Raw genomic sequence first — 18,434 nt, forward strand, 5'->3', positions numbered from 1 at the left:
AAGCGTTTCACTGGTATTGCTGCAAGTGACCTCCGAGTTAGCCGCTGAAGGAAAACCACACTTTCCTGCCTCGCATGCACACATGGCGTGACTTTAATATGCTTGCGTTAATAGTTTCGTTTCATGAAACATAGCTTGGTCACTAAGATCCTATTTCTACGAACACCGCAATCTACGCGTTGAAAATGCGGAGATTTCACGTTTCTGGCTGTGCTGCACGGTATGCTGTCCGGGCGGTTCCGTCCATTCATTACTTTTAGTCGTACCTGAGCTTCTAAGGAGTTCTAACACTTGAACGAGGAATTCAGAGCCAAAAGCAACAGGTCACGGCAAGAAATCGACGTCAAGTCATTAAACTGAACATTTGTGTAATGTGACCAAATGCCAATGCCGACCATGAGGTTGGCAATATGCAGTCATACAATGTAGAATGTCATGTCACACCTTGACAATAGCCCAACATCCCTTAGCAAGAGCTTCCCTTTCGTGTGCGGTATTGTGCATACGATGTAATGCAAGGCATTATAAATTCATGCTGAAACCTACAGTTTCCAGTGGACCGCTGAGATTGCTTTGTTCGTTGTGGGCGTCGACGGTTTTAGGTAAGGGAAGTCACTGGAGCAAATTCAGACAATGCTTACGGCTTGCGGAGAAACTCAAGCGGCGCTAGCTCTCGAAGTTCTCATGCTTCCTTCTTCTTCCTTCTCCTTCCCTTTTTTCTCCCTCCCTCCCTCTCTCTCTCTCTCTCTCTCTCTCTCTCTCTCTCTCTCTCTCTCTCTCTCTCTCTCTCTCTCTCTCTCTCTCCTCTCTCTCTCTCTCTCTCTCTCCCTCTCTCTCATTTTCTCCCTCAGCGCCAACCAGACGGACGCCACGTGAACCCTGTCTCTCTCCCTTCCTTCTCTTCCGCGGTTCCACAGCCCGTCTCCCTGGCCCTCTGCCACCCACCAGCCGTCTCGGTGCGGGCCGGACGGGTGCCGGGGAGGCCCGACCGGGGCAGCCGGGTGATCAGGCGCCCGCCGTGCGGCCTCAGTCGTTGTCCACGGTTTACGAGCGCAGCCACCCCGCGGTCGCCGCCTGGGCCGAAGCTTTCATTGCAACTGCATGGAGTTAACTGCAACTTTTATGGGCGGCAGCAGGACGTAAAATACCGGATCGACATGAGTGACCATGGGCTCAATTGATGAAACCTTCTGGAACGGTCACGTCTTCTCTAGGAAGGGATCAGCCGAAATGGCGCACTCATCAGTAATCTACGGAAAATAGTTGTCTGGCCAAGGAAATTACCTGATATTCGACCGTATCGTAGCATGCTGTATTTGAATCCAAGGCATGTCTGAATTGTATAAGAATATGTTTCACAAAATGGCGAGAAGGCGCATCAAATTTTGAAATTCGGATCACTCAAGGGTTTCACAATAATGCACTGACCAGCAACTTTGGTGGGGTAACCACAATGCCATATTGTCTTTATTTCTGTGGTCTAACTGAACGAGTCAAAATTTAACGAAACATTGTCACCCAACAAGTATTTACACAGGATAATATTTGTGGATTGGCTGAAAGTTACTATAAATCTTTTATTCGTGCTTTTGCTCAGGAACGCACTCAAAGAAAAACTCGTGTCTTTTATTGTGCTCGTCATTGAACAAATAAGGGGCCCTTAGACATCCATAGAAAGGGAGAAAAGAAGAGTACGAAGGCAGCACTCTGTCGTATTGCTCACTGAATCACACCATAAATCCGAGGGGCCTGGACTTTTAAGCACACTGTACAAGGTACCTGAAAAGATACCAACTCAAGAACTTCTGGTGTCAGCAAAATGTCGAGAGGCCCACAGCACAAGGAGAACACATTTCGAATGTCTGCCTCTTTTGCTCTCTAGGGAGTGCCTACAAGGACCTTTGTCGGGGCTCCCGGGCTACTCCTGTCGGCGCTCCCTTGAGGTCGAATATCTTCACCAAATTTTTATGTCCGCGCCTGTTCGTGGCACTGTGTTTCAGTTATAGGTGGGGAACACAGACACTCAATTCCCCACGTACGGAATGCTGGCGATGATCCATCACTCTTGCAGCTATTGCAGCCCGGTGCTTCATCACTGCTGTAGATCAAGTACGTTTACCCAATATATACATATACATAATCTATAATGCCTAAACCCGAAGAAATCCTAAAACCAGGCAAAGATACGTTTTCATGTTCCCGAAGGAGCCACTGAATAGCATACGCATCACACTAGCCGTTGTTAGAAAAGCGAAGTCGCCACTGACGTTTGTCATAGATTTACGTGCATTTGTTAGCGGAAACAAGCATAACAGAACAAGCAGAGAATGTAGATTAATATTCAAGATACTTTTTCTTTCCTTGTTGCATTTCTTAGATACCCCGATATTACGGATTACTGCACTTCATGTTAAACCTTATAGTCATCAACGCTGTTCCCTACAATAACGGCTTCAGTTCGTTAGGTTTGCGCGCAAACAATATTACAGCAAATCTTTTATGGTCCTAACTTTAGATGTATTCTAACATACAATTGGGTATAATTTACGAACATTTGATGATAACGATTGAGCACTAACCTTATTCCGGGCGGCCCCCCCCCCTCGTTAATGCTATTTCAGACAGGGAGGGGCCAATCCCCTGTGAGAACTCGCTGAAAAAGCTGGAACCACTGACCGATTATATACAAAAATTGACATTCGATGTCTCTTGACCAAATCTGCATTTGAAAAAGAAGATCTTAAGAATTCCCCATGGGGGGCCACAGGGGGAAAACAAAATTTGGCCGGTTTTTTCATAACGCAATATAGCTGTAACGCTGCCAACCGATTTCGGGTGGCCAACGCAAATGGCAAGATCATGATACGTTACAGCAACATCATATCAACATTATTCATTAGCGTATCCAGGAGGTTCAAAGCGGGTTGACAGCAACGATTTAAAAAAAAAACTTAATGGAGTCCATGATGATAAAGTGGGACGGGCTCATGCTTTGTCATAATAAAAACAGATGTCAGCCGATCTTTTTTTGACAAAGATGGAGCCAGAGTGCTAGTGTCGGTGATGAAGAAGCCATGCTGAGTGGGTAGCAGTTACCTTGTTGAACGTAATGATCCTACGCCTTGTTAACACGCGCTCGATTTGAGGTTAATTTGGACCCCGAAGGTTTCTCCAAAACAACCATCAAACGGCACGGCATAGCAGCATCACAACTTGCCTGACTACTGGCAATTGATTGCCCAGTCTTTGATATACAAAGTTGGGTCTTGTAAGGTCGCTGACCAATGGCACGTCAAAGTCAGACCATGGGTGCCAGCAAACATCACTCCTAGGGAATCGTTCAATCTGCTGCGACACCGAAGTGACGCATGAGTGCGTGAGTGATGCGGACGTCGGAGTGAGTGTTGTGTTAGACGCAGTCATGCGTCTTTGAGATGATCTCTTAGACAATAAGACAATTTGATAAAGGATTACGAGAAACTGCATCGACCTTGGGCATGTGGGATTGCTATAAAGGTCAGAGCGAAGTCAAAACAAAACCACTTTTTATTTGAGGACAAGTCCTATTATGGGATAGTTTTTGACGTTCATTTCAAATGTCCTCATAACAAGGACGTCAGCAGATATTTAATTTGGACTTACGAGGTTTTGGGGGCCAGAGAGGGTCACTGACACAAAATTACCCTATCGGCCCGTTGTTTAAAGGAACACCGCTTGCAGTAGTCTTCAACGCGTATGCCAATTAAAAAAAAAACAATCAAGAAGGTTTTTGGTCATCTCGACCATGTGAAGGTCAATACTGTCATTAACCTGAAATCATCAACCGTAGCCTTTTGCTCAGAACTGGTATTTATGTTAAAAGGGGCCATACAAGGAGATCCGAGTGCCCTTTGGACTTTAATCGGGACTTTTACCTTATTTAACCTGAAGGTCATGATTAAGGGACCGCAAAATGTAACACAAGTGGGTTCACATACAGGTCACTTACTTTGTGAATTTGGTGACTCTAGATTGCTTAGTTTTTTTTAGATCTCAGCGGGATCGAATTGACCCCCACCCCAACCGAGCGCCTCACATTCACCTGGCCACCGTGTGTTGGTTAAGTATGTTGTCTATACAGCATGCATGGACATGGACAAGACTTTCCTTCCTCCTGCTTCACGCGTGCGCACATTTTCCCACGCTGTCTTCACGCGACATTGTGGTGTTTTCCATAGGAATGAGGTCAGGTTTATCTGCACCCCTTTCACAAAACCCGAACACACGTAAAAGTCAAACGAATTATCATCAATTTCCACCGTAAATTACCATTAAACGTACGTGTAAACATTGCCGGCAGTGCAAAGTGTGGCTAGCAAAGTTCGGCTATCTTGGTGCCGATAAATATTCCTTACACGGCTGCATTGGTGACTCTTAATGCGGTCCGCATTACTAGGAAATTGCCCCTATTTCTAGCCCTGGGACCACTTCTGCCTTTACTATTTTGTTGTTTTGCGATGATCATGCCCATGCTGCAACTGTCTTATTCAACAAACTAAACGTTCCCTATGAAAACAGAGCAGTGTGTATCATCCAATAAAATCGCCATATTGACATGATCGCCAAACTTTACAGAGGTTCCTCCCAATACCAGCCGAGAGCACAGCCCTGCGCATTCTACATGCTCGAGTTTTAACACAATGCGAGCAAGACCTTCTAAACAAGTCAGCCAATTTCAAGGACCTGCTCCCGTAGTGGCGGCGGGATCCTAGTAGGGGTGGATCCCTGGTGGGAACAAAATCCTGAGTGCGGCGGGGATTCGCAGTGGGCCCCCGAAGTACTCTAATGGAGATATCACCCCCGCCCCCTGACGGGATAGGGTTAAGTGGTATTTAATAACACGTTGTATGCAGCTCACAAAATAGTTTCCGCATGGAATACATATTCCCTAACAGCGGCACTGAATGCACTGCAAGGGGCCGATGAGCCCAGCTAACCATGATTCTAGCACCCACTTATATTTTGCATAAGTACATTGCCACGAATGTAATCTTGCATTTTGATAGCGCAAATGTGCCGATCAGCGCAATTATCTCAGCTTGAAAAGAGCACCGTGGAATTTCTGTCACCAATTTCACATTCAAAGTCGGGTCCATAATCGGATTATTCTCACTCCTACATGGCAACTGCTCGGGGTCCCTGCGGCCGGGCCGTTCTCAGTCTTGTGCAGCGGAGCCTCGTGTCATCAGGTGGACGAGCACGGTTCCGTCCGACGCGGTGGGGGTTGCGGGGGCGAGCCTGCTTCCAAGCTTCGTCGCGGAGCGGCTCACACAAGACACCCCCTGGGAGGCCAGTGGAGGGCGGGGGTGGGGGAGGGCCCTCTCCCGAGAGGTGGTGGGGTGGTGTCGCGTGTAATGGCCGACCCACGCCGCCAGCGCCGCACCGCGCGTGGAGGTGCTAAATTTTTAGTTGCGAAACAGCTCTGTTTATGGTCCGTTGCTGAGCACCTCCAGACGACGACGGCGATTTACGGGTGACCCGTGTTATTAGCCATTAGCGGATGCGCCGCTGAGGGGGCCTTCCAGGTGGGATATCAACCAGCGACGAGGACCAGGCGAGAGGCCGCGAGGGTCTCGTCGCTCTCTCGTGCTCTGTCGCGCGGAAGGCGTAGCTACGAGCGCTTACCGTGACGCCCTCAAAGCTGATGTGGTGAGCGCTTTCTTTCAGCATGGCCTCCCAGTCGCCGTTCCTGTAGCGAAAGTCTGAGAGCCGCGACTTGGTGGGCAGAGGCGACCGGTTGTGGCGTACCTGCCAGTCCACCTGCCGAAGGAGAACGTGACTTTCACTACACAACTCAGACACTTGTGGAAGGGGCTACGTATAGATTCTGTCAACATGTGGTCAGTGTATGCTAAAATGTTGCAAACATTTTGCAGCTAACGGGCTGCTGGGTTGCTTTTGCGGCGTCAGTAGGGTTGTGCTTTGGCGTCTTCTGCCAATCTGACTTGATGAGGGCCAGCGCTGGATGGTCACATAGCACTCATGTAAGCGACAATGGATGGTCACCATCACCTATAATGTAGACGCCGATGGGTGGTCAGCACCACGTCTGATACACGTGACGAGGAGTAGCCACCATGGCGCCTGATATGGGCGACGGTTGGAAGCCACCGTCACGCCTGATTTAGACGCCGATGGGTGGTCAGCACCACGCCTGATGTAGGCGACAAGGGATAGTCACCATGGCGCCTGGTATGGGAAGCCACCGCCACGCCTGATGTGGGACGCCGATGGGTGGTCAGCACCACGCCTGATATAGGCGACAAGGGATAGCCACCATGGCGCCTGATATGGGCGACGGTGGGAAGCCACCGTCACGCCTGACGTGGACGCCGATGGCAGTTCACCATCACACCTGATGTAGGCAACAATGGATGGACAATCATGCCTGACGTAGACGATAATGGGTGGTCAGCACCACGCCTGATATAGGTGACGACGGATGCTCACCATCACGCTTGGTGTAGGCGGCAACGGATGGTCACATTACGCCTGATGTAGGCGGCGACTGATGGTCACATTACGCCTGATGCAGGCGGCGACGGGTGTTCACCATCACAGCTGATACAGGAGACGATGGATGGTATAAGTATGACGCAATCCTGTGCAAGTGAACAGCTGTGTCGCATGACACAGGGCCCTCGCGCCATCAAACCGTCCAAGCGCAAATTGCAAAATTTTGCCTTGGAGGTGATTTTGTCACGAGGTACTTTTAATATTCATCCCTAATTCAGATTCAGCGAAAAAAGGAGAATATGCTGTGATAAACCAGCTGGTAAACATAAATACTAACATAAAAACAATCATAAACAAGCTTCACTTGTTTGAACCTCATGCCGTGTCATCTGGCCGGATGAAAAAAGTTGCTCGCACTGTATCTGAGACGGGTATCTGTGTTGTGCTTTACATGTTCTCAAGTGGGCGGTCGCTATAACAATTTAGGCACATATAAGTTAAATTTACCACAGACTTACACTTCACAGAGGAAAAATTGCACTCAGCCGTTCAAAAAGTCGGTTTTTCCTCGGTGATGTCCACATCCAACATGAATCATTTCAGTAGCATTAAGTTCCTTCATCCTTCACAAGAAACCAAATGTTAACGCCCCCGGCTTTCAATTTGCTTTTTGACCGTAATCAAGTTAGCGCGCTGTGAATACGAATTGGTCGCCGATGCCGTTTCATGCATATTCGCACGGCTCTATCAGCGCCGATGGCTATGTCCATTTGGCACTTGATAAGGACTAGAGGGGAGGCCAGCATGAGGTCGATTGCATATTCAGTGTGGAAGACGCCTGCCAGACCCAGGGGCGTCCGATGATTTCAGTCCTCGCAATGAATAGCTTACTGCCAAGCCGCGGCGCCTGATAGCCACGCGGACGGCACTCAGTGCCTTCCGCCATTCCACAGACTCTGCGCGTCAGAAGTCGTCATTGGCTCCCTCTTCCGCCCTCCGGTTATGATGAGCCTCGATATTAGGACGACCGCGTGGGTTCGACCCGCACTTTAGATCATTAATTCGTTTGTCAATTGTTGAGGGTGGAACTGAATGCGATAGCCTAAATCGTTATATGACTTACTACTGGAAACGGTGACAAGTCAACGCTGTGTTGGTGCGCTGAGACGGCAAATTGTTTATGACCGTTACAGACTGGTTATTATTAGCTAGAGGACGCTGGTATGACTTGAGTGGAGCTCAAACATAAACGTAACGATTTTGCGGATTTTTTTACCTTGCGCTTCGTGAGAGATGCGGATGTTCGAAGCTCATATCGGCATCGGACCAATGAACGCATCGCTAGCCTCACATAATGACAATCATTTACCGACAACCTGGAAATCGCGCTAAAACCATGCACTGGCACAAGGGAAGCCATTATTTTCACGCCCGTTAGCGATGATTACCGGCCGCGTCAGGCGCCGTTTGGCTCCCGCGGTGCCGTGTGAGATCGATCAAAACTCGATGAGCGCGCGAGAGCTGGCGCCGGCAGGATCGTAGCACAGAACCCGCGGTCACATCACGTGCCGTCCGCGATCTATACGCTGCCACCCGCGTTCACAGCGAACAGGGACGCGGCGAGGCCGGAGAGCCCAGCGGCTGTGCCGTGGCATTAGTCCTGATTTGTGCCCCGCCCAGTCTGTGGGAGCCAATGTGGACCACATCGCGCGGCGTCGGATAGAATTACGCTCGCCATCCGCCTCTCATTTCGCGAATTAACGGATATCCGGCTGCAGGGTATTGCGGCAGCTGCGGCGGGGGCGGCGGCGGCGGCAGGGCCCGGCGGGTACGGCGCTGTTTGGGACCCGGTCTGGCCCCCATAGAGGCTCGTCCGGTCCGGCGCTGGTTGGAGCCCGGCCCAGCGTTGGTTGGGGCCCGGTTCGGCGTTGGTTGGGACCCGGTCCGGCGCTGGTTGGCGCCCGGTCCGGCGCTGGTTGGGGCCCGGTCCGGCGGCGGCTAGCTGTCTGCCGCCGCCGCCATCAGGACCGTTCTCCCGGCCGCGATCCGGCAGCAAGAGTAATGGCGGTAATTCCGACGGCGGCCGCCCTGGGAGGAAGGCGCCGGCACCGGCTAGTTGGCGCGACAGGTAGAAATAGCCGGCCGGATAACTCACGCGCCCGCCGCTTTTCCGCCGCTCTTGAAATGGTTCGGGCGCCGTAATGAAATGAGGCAGATCACTTCATGAATCCGGAAATAGACCAGTTTTGCGCGGCTATGGCGGATTGATCGGCCCCTGGAGTGGACGTTTGGTTGGGTTCTTGCGGTGGCGGCATGTGCGACACAAAACGCGGTCAGTTTCGCGCAGTCGCTGCAGCTTTTTGCAAGTGTGCTTCCTGCACTGACTTAAAGTTTATGTGATTTAAAAATAATCCACTTGCACGGATTTGTTCTGCCTTATGAACAGGCCTATATTTAAAAAGAATCTAGAAAAAGACTGTCGGAAGCAGGTAGTCGTTCAAATGATCTTCACAAGGAGTGCTGAACAAACAACACTCATTTCCCCGCAAGGGGCCCGCGGCATTGTGCTGCCACTGAGAATCAGCCTGAAGAGCGAAGTAAACGTAGTTACCTTCGGGACCATGAACGTGAGTCAAACGCTTCTCATAATCTCTGGCGACTTTTGAGTCACAGTTTTGCGGACGCATTAAGACGAGGTATTATTATCATGAACGGAATGGTTGCCCGGACTATCATCCTTGTCTTGTGTGCGAGATACACAAACTTTCGGCCAGTTAACTGTACGGCCGTCTTCAGGTGCTATACAATCCTGAGAATGTCTGGACGATGTTTATTTGCCAGCTATTATGCGTGACAAGCCGAATACTGTCTTTGGAATTGCTCGGCTTCAAACCAGAGCCGTCACGATGCCGTCCAAGCAGTCTTCTTGATTGCCAGTACAGTGTGCCCCCAACTGAGCTACTTACCAACTGAACAATCATTATCCACTCCTGTTAGCTCATTTGGAAGAACCCTGCGCTTGCAATCATGAAGGCCTGGTTCGGATCCCAACAATTTGAAGGAGATGACTAGGATTATTGGCACCTACATGGCTGATAACCAAGCACCATCCAGTTCTTCTCAGTGCTTCATAACATCTGTCCACGAAGGGAGATTCAACTGGCCGAAGCGTTGTCGTAATTAACGCATCAAACGAGGATGATTGTCCGAACAGTTATTCATTCATGACCTTTGAGTTGATGACGCTGTTTCAAAGACATTCCTGCATGGATACCGTCCAAGCAGACTGAGCCGCAGTGCAAGTACGGTTGTGTGCTTAAACGTTGTGGATCACTGTTATGTGGGCCTTGGCTTCAGAACGGCACCACTTGGTGTATGCTGCACCAGGCATGTCAGGTTTAGTACAGACAATGCATCGCGCGTAAGCTATAAATTGTTGCTCGCGTGTGGCCTCTCCTCGTTGGAATGAGTTGGAACACACTGCATCTATTTATAATATAGAAGATTGTCGCATGTGGCTCTGATTCTGGTTGGCCAACCAGCCTGAAACACCGCCGCCACACCTACCAGTAACCAGTTTCTCAGAGCGAGGGGTAATAGATCGATCCATACAGGTCTTTTATAGCCATGAGTAACGCGAAGTACAAGAAAATGAGATGTGCGGCGATGTATACCAATATCTGTTTACGAGAGAGCCGTGCACGACCCGGACAGGCCTGGGACCGCTGCAACGGAAAACGGACAAGGGGGATGTTACAAATCGATGGAGCCACGTAATGTGCTTCTACAAAACGCTATCATGATAACGAGATTATGATTGAGCGATCGCGAATAGTGATACAGAATGTAAGTATGCATGCACAAACAAAAAATGAAATAAAACCAAAAAATGTTGCCTTTATTTTTGCTGCGGTCAAGACGAATTTTACCAGGTGCACATTTTAGGCATCAGTATAAGACAGTTGTGTCCGCTACCCCTCACGGAGGCCTCAGTTGGAAGTGACCACTGTGACCTAAACAAAGCGCAGCGGCCCAGTAATGCTTCACACAACAATGTACTTCCAACGTGCAACTTTCCGAGACGTACGTCGAGCGGACGCCAAACTCCGGCCAAGTCAATGGCATGGCTCGCTGTCCATTAGCGTGTGCATTAATGCTTGAGTGGGCCGTCAGTAACGGCGAGAAGTCGGCTGCCTCCTCGATCCGTCGCCTGAGCCCGGAGCGGCGCGGCGCGGTCCCCGGGGCCGTCCGGGATGCGATTCCGCCTGTCAGCTCGAGCCCAGCCAGAATGCGCCGTCCTGCTGCTACCTGGCAACGGCCGGACGGCGCGGGCCCGGAATGGCCATGCCACCAGCTGACCCCTGTCTGGAGGCGGCGGGGGCGTTCGAGGGCGGAGAGCAGCGGGCGGGGCGGGTGATGACTTGTCTCTCCAAGGATCAAAGGCCTCAGATAGGAAGTTCTCTGATTCAGATGTCACCGTTTCCACGGGCGTTTCTGTGTGGATGAGCGTAACGTGGGCCGTGCGAAGCGACGAGTGAAATGTTTTTGTTCTATAGAGCGAGAGCTCAAGCACTCTGGGACCAATCGAGTCCAGGCAGTCGTGTCGCCGGAGGTGAGAGCTATTCAAGCAGGGCTGACTGAGATAACAGCACTCTCAGAGACAATCGAACATCTCCTTTGTCTGAGGTCAAGGCGTGCTCTTCTACGGAAACAGTGTCTGGTACGTGGGAACTGGAAACCGCCCGGCCGTTTCTGACATACGCATCATGTATCAAGCTCACATATCGAAAGCTTGTCGAGCTTGTGCATTGCGAGTCCGTGCATCCAGAACAAGGAGGGCACTCTCCACTCCCCAGAACACAGCGCACTCTAGTGTAATCTCGCCCGTTACCTGTAGTGCACGCTGCGCTAGAATGCACTGATAGAGTCACAATGTCTGCCTCTTGGCAAGGTCGTGTACCGCGGGACAGCGGTCGGTCGGCCGCTCACCTGGTGCAGGGTGGAGGCTATGGCCCAGATGCCGTCGTAGGCGTAGCCATGGAAACGTGAGTAGGCGTTCCCACGCACATGGTTGTACTGCTCGTAGTACTGGCTGGCCGTCTGCAGACGAAATGAAAATATTAGAGGCTTGTTGAAGCGTGTTGGCTGGTGATCGAAGGTGGGGCGCATGCAGCGTTTACCGATTGCCGAAGATCAGTTACGATACCGTTTCACTTTTATCAGTTGCCTTTTACAGTATGTTATCTGCGTATTTTGAAGAATTACCGCAACTGGTTTCAGCGGATCTCCTTCGATCTAACGTATTTCATTCTTTAGGCATGACAACGCTCAATGCACAAGGAATATCCTAATAGCTGAGAGCCCTAAGGCTCATTCTTTTGTCGGCGGCACGGGGCGCAGTGATGGATCAGAAATGGAGTCTGTCGGTTGCCTTGATTTACTCGATGAGCCATATTCTACAGCTGTATCCAAGAAGAAACAAATTGAGGATGTCCTCAATAAGGCTTCGTGATGATGTCTGACATAAATTCAAGGAAGCGATTTCCAAAACAAATCGGTTGTCTTCCATGACAACATAAGGAAATGGACTCTTCATTTTGCCGTCTGATAAACTGCGCATTGGAATAGTTGCCCTGGATTTCGTTTTAGATTCAGTATGCTGCCGAAACACGAGCAAAGGCAAATGAAACATATTTCTGAAGAGGGGTTGGTCGACACGATCTCTTATCACACTGTTTACAGTAATGCGTCCCCGTGTAACCAGCCATACAGTCAGGGTTATCTATTGTGGTGTATAAATGCATCATCATTCATTACACTTGATTTTCCATCATACATCCCACAGAGGTGTGTGCAATTACATATGTCATGCTGGTGGAAATCATACACACGCTGTTTGCAAGTCTTCGCCGAGCAGAATTGTGTTCGACGCGAGCTGAATCATGGATCGGCTCATGAGTTAGTCGTTTTGGGGTGGGTCAAGTCATGAACTGCAACACTTTTTCGTAGATTTCATGAGCTGAATCGTGAGCCGATGGTGTCTTAAGATTATGTGTCAGCGAGTCATATGGCCCAAATGAAAATGGCAACATAAAAAACACCCAGCACCCCAGACAAATCAACAGCCCATTTCAGATTGCTAAAATGAACAGCATGCAGCAGTAATATAAAACGCTTTGCAAGATCAGCAACGAAGTTCTCTACCGCAATTTATAAGTAGCCAGCCCAATATTGTTGATCCTGAGCTAAATTTTACAGAATCTCAGCCAGGAACCAGAGTATATTGCATTGTGCAGATATCCTTCATTCCTATATTGTATGCTAGAATCAATGAAAGGTCGTCTGCTACCTTGAAAATCTAAGTGCGGTCATATGCATTCAGGTCAATTATCACTGCAATGAATTAATCCATGACTGACCCCGCACTACATTGCTCCATACTACTTGGTCAGCTGCAAGCATGCTTTTTCGGAAGCTATGTGAAATAAACAACAATAGTGGCGAGGTCGATTAGTCCCACACGCGCACTGTATCTCACAGGCGACCCACAAGGGATAACATAACTAATCCTTTTCACGCAACTTGGGTGCAAATCTGACCTCCAAATTTAGTAGTCTTGGAATGCGGGTAAAGTGGCGCACAACACTTTTATCTCCACGCAGCGCGGAAGTCTGTTTTCACTCCTCACTCCTCGTAGAGTGACCCGATGATGTAAGTTTGGAACACCCTGGTGAAAACGGCGGTCACCGCTAACTTTAGCTTATTCTAATTCAGTTCTTCAGTTCAGTTCAGCTCCTTGCTGACCGGAAGTCGAGGAGCGAATGAATTGGATTTTCGCTGCGCTCTTTTGTAAGAAATGTTAGTCTAATTTGTAATACATATTACCTAAGTAACGTAAGGTCATCACATGTTTGTAACTTATGGTAGATGATCCCTATTGCAAGAAATTAAATCGAATGTTGAATTGTTGGCATGCCATCAATACCAATGTCAATACCATGTTAATGCACTTGGACGGCACTTGGCAAGTGCGGACTGCCAACTATCAGGTTCTATGCAGTCTAGTTCGCAGGTGTCAGGTAGAATTGCAGGCCTAGAACTGAGACTTGAGAGAGCTGGTTGGTAGCAGGTTACAGGAAAAACATTCGTTGCCGCACTGCATATGCTAGGTTCAAACTATAAACTTGCTGCTCAGCTATTCGTATGTATTTTACATATCATGGTATATAGTATATATATATATATATATATATATATATATATATATATATATATATACGACTGAGTTATAAAACAACAAACCGAACATAAGTTGGATTTTTGATTTTGCAAGCGGCGCGAGTCATGTGTCAAGTGATTCAATGCAAGCAATGGGTCTGAACCGAGCTGAATAAAAAAAATGGGCCCGCCATGAGCCATGGCTGGATGGGATCTCAAAATCTGTGAGTCGGTCCTGAGCCGGATAAAAAACGAGTCAAACACAACTCTATCCCCAGACCAGCAAAGCAATGCCTTTCGAAAAAATAAAGACGTCGACAAAGTCCGTCACATTCCCCTGCGTCCCGGCATGACACAGTCAGCTGGCGCCAGTTTGCGCAACAGCTGTCCGCGCTCGACCAGGCCGGCAGCCGCCCGGTGCAGCCAGCGGGACGTACCATGCCGGAGACGGTCTTGCGCTGGTTGTTGCTGAGGTGAAGCACGTCGGCAAACACAGCGCCCGGCAGAGCATGCAGCACCTCGGCCACGGTGCAGGGCTCGGCGGCCTCCGGGCCGGCGAACTGGTCCTCGAGCCACCAGCTCTCGCCGTACAGGCCCACCAGCACCCACTGGTAGCGGCGACCAAACATGCCCTCGCGGCGCGCCTCACAGAATATCCGGCGCGCCCAGCTGGCGTCGAAGCTGCCCAACACTATTCGGACGTCCTTGCTCTTCAGCTTCTGCAGCTGGTCGGTGATCTTGCCGGCGAACGTCTGCATCTCCACCACTTCCACGGAGAAGGTGTCAAGCAGGCCGACCATGTCGTTGTGCGCCTGCAGCAGGGGCACACGTCAGTGGCGGCCCGAGCGAGCCCGTCGGCCCAGACGTCCGACGCCCAATTTATGACCGGTATCAATGAAAGAGCCCTGTCGACCATATATTCATTTCGAGCAGGTCATCCCTCGCCGGCAAATGTAACCGGCGACAGGACATCAATTGCAGGAACACGTTCAGGGACGAGCGGGCCGCTCTATACCGCCCTGCCTCTGCTCCGAGCCGTGAGCGCCACTCGACCGGAACGACCGTCCTGAAGGGAGTGACCTCTCCAGCTGGCCGCGCGGCGGCACTGGCGGCGGCGGCTGCCTGGGGAGGGCGGCTGCCAGGTCGGCCCGGCTCCGCCACGGGCGCGTACTCCCACGGCTCGTTGATTTGTTATTCAGCCAACTTGGTACCATCTTGAGAAGATGATTGCTTTCCGGGAATGGTCCACTCGGGTCAGCTTTGAATGCAGTGGACGCTTGCGACGTCGTCAGAGAAGTGGCCGCTGGCATTCACGCATCGCTCGCCAGCAGGGTTGCGCACCATTTCGTATTGCCTGGCGTAGCCAGCGGCCACCAAGCGAACGAACCTCGCGACATCTACAACCTTAAACCTCGACACCTACACCAAAGCTGTCGGCAAGCCTCCTAACACAGTGGCACAGGCTGACCTGGCCTCGCGTTCCTCCAGCCGTCCGGGCTGAGTTGCGTGCGTTCGCGACCCCGCCCACCGGAACGCCTCGGGGCAGGCGGACGGCCGTCCCTCGTGAGCTGCCGGCGGCACGCTCTCCCGACAAGTTTCAACGGCTCCGTTTTGTTTACTGGCCGGGGCGCGGCGCGCAGCAATTAATGCGGGCCGGCCGGCGGCCGGGTAGCGTGCCACGTCGCAGGCGGCACGCCCCGGCCGGCACAGCCCGCCCACCACAACAGCGCGCCGCGCCCCGGCCAGCGACGACACAATCAGGCGAGCCAGAGCCAGAGTCAGAGCCAGAGCCAGAGCCACCGCCGCCACGCCCGTAAGCGGCCAAGTTTTCCGCTGTTTGCCGGCAACTTCCATCGGCATCTCTCTACCGCAGAAGACGTTTTGTTTGCGGTTACTCCGGCAGTGCTGAAAAGGCCTGGCTAGCTAGGGAGGATTGTGCGGTTACACGGGCTGTGTGTGTGCATTCACCTTCCGTTACTCTCTCCCTCTCCGCAGACACGAGAGCACGGAGGTAAGGGAGGTGGGTGGCTGCTGAAATTTGAAAATATCTCTCACACGGGAAATTTTCAAATTTTCGTGGCATGAGTCTTGTAGCGAAGAGTATCAAAACAGGTCAGAGCACATGCTGTAAATTCCAGGTTCCAACATGTTGGAACCCGGAACGTCATCTCGTCTCGTCTCGTCTCTGTCTCTGTCTCTGTCTCTGTCTGTCTCTGTCTCTGTCTCTGTCTCTGTCTCTGTCTCTGTCTCTGTCTCTGTCTGTCTTGTCTCTGTCTGCTTGTCTATGTCTCTGTCTCTGTCTCTGTCTCTGTCTCAGTCTCTGTCTGCTCTGTCTCGTCTCTGTCTCTGTCTCTGTCTCTGTCTCTGTCTCTGTCTCGTCTCTGGCTCTGTCTCTCTGTCTCTGTCTCTGTCTCTGTCTCTGTTCTGTCTCTGTCTTGTCTCTGTCTCTGTCTCCTGTCTCGTCTCTGTTCTGTCTCTGTCTCTGTCTGTCTCTGTCTCTGTCTCTGTCTCTGTCTCTGTCTCTGTCTCTCTATGTCTCTGTCTCTCTGTCTCTCTCTATTCTCTCTCTCTCTCTCTCTCTCTCTTCTCTCTCTCTCTTCTCTCTCTCTCCTCTCTCTCTCCTCTCTCTCTCTCTCCTCTTCTCTCTCTCTCTCTCTCTCGCTGGCATGACACTCACTCCATCTAAAGGGGTTGTTTCTCTTGCAGTTGGCAAGCTGTGTCCCACCTTGTCAGTTTTTACTCGTAGCCTCGCGAGCGATGATATGATTGTTGATACCAGCTGGCAAAACTACGCAAACAGACCTTCCCGCTCATCATGGCTCCCCATTTCACTCAAGGAAACCACATGGTGAACTAAAACAACTCATGCGCCTACAGCATATGCCTGGCTGTAGTGGTGTCGCCAGTCCAGTTCACTGTTTGAGTGAGTCTTTCATCATACTTCAATGATGTGTCAAAACCGCCGCTAATTTCTTATCTTTGCTTTCTCAGTGGTTACGGTCATGTGGACCTAGAGATAGTGACAACCTAAAGATGGCATGCTTTTCAATAAATTTGCACGGCTATAAAGCGCCTTTTCAGGGAGCGATAATTGGTTTCTGAACCACTTGAGTTACACCTGTAAAAAATAAATAAGAGATGTGATATAGGTTACCAGTTGATACCATACTGTACATCATACGCCTTTAGAAAAAGCGTCCCATCTTTGGGGCATGGCTCAAAAACATACCCTGCTGAAACATAAGGTCCAGTTACGTCTAACAATAGCACTGGGTTATACCAGTGCAGCACCGTCAAGACATAATAAGGATGTAAACGGCAATTATTTTCGAGTCTAAATTACGCTGTCAACGCTTTGTAACAGCACTGCACTTCTTCCTTTCTTAGTGACACCGGAGTGTATACCGAGTCCGCAACAAATGCAGTTGTCACGACCATCGTCGTCATGGCGACGGCAGAATTTGCTGGGGGCTGTTGTCGGCTATTGCGGGTTAGAGGCATCGTTTTGAGCTGTTTTTACCCACATATTGCAGACCTGGGGACTAAAAAGTGGCAACTCTACTAGTGTGGATGACGTCAGTATAAATGAAAGTGTGTGACTGGGACAGCTGGCGGCAATGGCCAGTTACCGAGAAGCGCATTGACTGAATTTGAACCAGTGCGTCACTGTAGACCATGTAATGCTCTCTTCTCCGAAGCCATTGCGCTTCGCAAGGAGCTGCTGTAGTTAAAGCCATAGTGGCCACAGAGGAGAGATCAAAGCCATGGTGTGATGTTTCGTTGAATTCGCGGGATAACAGCCTCATGTTTGCAAGTCGTTTTCTCTAAGCAATGCTTCAAGTTTTCGCAATATTAATTACATAAGCATTTTGACAGTGTTGAAAAGATGGTGGAGAACGTATCCTTTGCAAAATGGAAGATAAGTGAAACGTGTTACTTTCATTATAGTGAGCGGGCCTAATGAGATGTTCTCCCGCAAGAACGACTACTTCAAATCGAAATCCTGAACCATTCAGAAATATTTTGAAGAAACTCGTATTACCGTTTATATCAGACACGTCTAATCTAACAGTAAGTGAAAAGTACAGGAAGTGGCATACTGGTTGAACGCGTAAATTGCTAATTTTAATTTTATGCTGTGCAATCGTAGTTTCTTCGTAAGGCAGATACTGCTCGCCGCCACGTTAAAGGAAGTATTCTGCATTTGTATAGGATTTCAAGCTGACATAACCGTCTTAAAGATCGGTTAGTGCAGTCAACAGTCCTGACCTTGAGAAAACCCAGACCCACCGAAATTTTGAGTTGCACGCCCCCGAAGATGTGGACATTTCCAGCGAGGCTATTTCAGGGTCCCCGGTTCCCATTACACCATAATAACGTCATTAAAATCCTGCCAGTCCATTAGCCATGCGGCGATTAAGGCCATGAAAAATATAATTGTCGAAGTGTTCATATCTGGCGTTCGTGAGCGCGATTTCCTGATGTAACGGCTGCCACTTGGCTCTCAATCAATGTTGCGCAAAATACGATGACGTAATCAAACAGTGACGTATTGAGGAGCATATCTACTAATTAGAGAAAATGTGTGACCTTGCAATTTTTGTGGACTTATTTGAACTTCTCGATTGTGTGAGTAAGGACCGTGACCAAAACCTTGTTAAAAAAGTCGACCGCATTAATGAATATCAGGCATATGATAACTGTAGGGAGGTCCATCTTAA

The 18,434-nt window shown here is 50.0% G+C and overlaps 1 long non-coding RNA gene across 1 annotated transcript; it reads right to left on the reverse strand.

Annotated features, from left to right (window-relative positions):
* Positions 1-5,701: 5,701 nt before the first annotated feature.
* Positions 5,702-14,210, reverse strand: LOC119090901 (uncharacterized). The gene is made up of 3 exons (XR_005093319.1): positions 14,151-14,210; positions 11,485-11,595; positions 5,702-5,799 (listed from the first exon to the last, which is right to left on the reverse strand). It is a non-coding gene; the product is annotated as an uncharacterized LOC119090901 (long non-coding RNA).
* Positions 14,211-18,434: the final 4,224 nt, after the last annotated feature.

The sequence above is a fragment of the Pollicipes pollicipes genome, unplaced genomic scaffold (genome assembly GCF_011947565.3).
Source record: "Pollicipes pollicipes isolate AB1234 unplaced genomic scaffold, Ppol_2.1 Scaffold_3207;HRSCAF=3762_pilon_pilon_pilon, whole genome shotgun sequence".
NCBI lineage: Eukaryota > Metazoa > Arthropoda > Thecostraca > Pollicipedomorpha > Pollicipedidae > Pollicipes > Pollicipes pollicipes.